We start from the raw sequence: 2,176 nt of genomic DNA on the forward strand, positions 1-2,176 counted from the left end.
TGCAACTTGAGGGGCCAAATCACTGCTGAATAAATGACCTACTGTATATATGACTTTGTGCTTTTGCGTTTAACCAACCTTGAAAACTGAGACTGTTTTTCTGACCAAAAAAAAATGTCCTTAAGTGCAGTCATGTATATCTTATAATTTCAGCACAAGCTAAGTGAAAACGCAGAGGGAAAAAAAAATCTTTTCAGTGACTTGCTCGTGACGTTGCGCAAACGGGGGCCTCCACAGATGATGCGAGCAGTCTGTGTGAGGGTCTGTAGGGAGAGATGCATGCTGGGTGGTGAATCACGCTGGGTGGAGGGGTGTGTATCAACCAGCCGTCTGGAGACAGACCTGCTGCACATGCTGCTTCAAGAATAATGATGTAATCAAAACTTCACATCTTTATTATAACTTTGACATTTTTCTTACGTTTATTTACTGCATGAGCGACCCTTCTATGTGTGGAATAAAACACTCTGTGTCATGCTGTTATAGGAAAATAATCCACAACTCTTACTATAGCCACCCTGAAGTTGATTATTTTCCACAAGCAGAAAGTCCCCGAAGTGTTTTATTCCTCTTACACCACGACAATTTACCCACTGTTCGAATTAAAGACCGACACATCATACTTTTTCTCTGTTCCCTCTCTTTTTCTTCTCTGAAACTAAAGCCTCTTTCCATAAATGTAAAATAAACGTCTCCTTACAAAAAAAAGGTTTTTAAATCGTTTTTGCAGGTGGAGCCCCTGTAAATGAGCTGTTACCATGGAAACGATAGGGATTATTTTTCTACTAGCCTTCGTATTTCTAAGCTGAGAGCTTTTAAGAGTGTAGCATGTCGCTTTCTATCAAAGATCATAAATCAAATAAAATATCATTTCACTAAAAAATTTGGTGCGTTGTCATAGTAACAGGTAACTTCCGAGTCCAAGACTTTGTCTATTTTTGTCTGTTTTTCGTTCTTTTCTTTTTAAATCTCACCTTTCCTCCGTTTTAATTCTTTCTTTCTTGATGTACAAACCCGAGAGTGTTGCACTTCAGTCTCTACGAAGATCAACAACGTTACAATATGCTTTTGCGTAACAGATGTGTGCGTTGCCATAGAAACTCTGTGTAGAATCTTCAAGACTTCATCTCATAATTATCGTAAGTCCAACATGAACTGAAGCTCTGTGTGGATTTGTAAGAAGAACATTTAGAGCTTAAAATAAATATGTGAGTGCGCGTCACAGATGCGACACTTGGGACGAATAATAACAGCGACACACAGTAATAGCAGTAACTTTTTTTGTGTTCGTGTTACAGGAATAACACTGTATCTATACATCCGTCCCGCCGGCGCTCTCATCTGAGCCCCGCTGTGCCTCCTGCGGAGAATTTCTGCTCTTTATTTGTTATTATAGTCGCTAATTGACTTCTCATTAAAAGCTGCACAAGCAAATCGCAGATAATTACTGATAAGAGACGTATTTGCATGCACACTGATCTTCTGACTCATTATGTCACATTGACAAAAACCCAAAAACCTCAACATTAACATTATATACGCTTTTTCCAGCTAGACTCCAATCTTCTGCTTCTAATTCTTCTTCTTCTTTTTTTCTTTTTTAATTCTTCTTCTTCTTTTCTTCAGTTTTATAGAATTAGCTCAGCTCGAGCTGCTCAGTACACTGACTCTGCTCCAACCTTTTGTTTCATAATTCTTCACACATGTGTACCATTTAAGTTTTAAATCTATTTATTTTCATGTCACTAACCTCTTCTCTCTTTCTTTTCTTTTTCTTCTTTTTCTTCTCTTTTTGGATTTGTCACTTTCTTTTTCTGCTTTTCGTTCTCATTTTTCTGGTTCTTCTTTCTCTTTCCCTTGATTTATCTCCGTTCACTCTCTCTCACTCTCTCTTGTTCCCTCTCTTTCTTTCTTTTCTATTGCTTCTCTTTACACTCTTTCTTCTCTTCTTTTTTCTCCTATTTCTGTTCTTTCTTTCTTTCTCTTTTCTTTTCTCCATGACTGTAATATTCTGTCATTATTTTTTAAACTGAGATATACATATAACCTTTAAACCTGTAAAACTTCTAAAAAAACCTGTTTCCTTTATTATTCCCTCTCTTTATGCTGTTTGCATGTGTAGTTATATACTCAGTGAAACGTGTCTGTGCTTTTACCTTCCTATATATATATAAAA

Source organism: Pangasianodon hypophthalmus, chromosome 10 (assembly GCF_027358585.1).
Source record: "Pangasianodon hypophthalmus isolate fPanHyp1 chromosome 10, fPanHyp1.pri, whole genome shotgun sequence".
Classification (NCBI taxonomy): Eukaryota; Metazoa; Chordata; class Actinopteri; order Siluriformes; family Pangasiidae; genus Pangasianodon; species Pangasianodon hypophthalmus.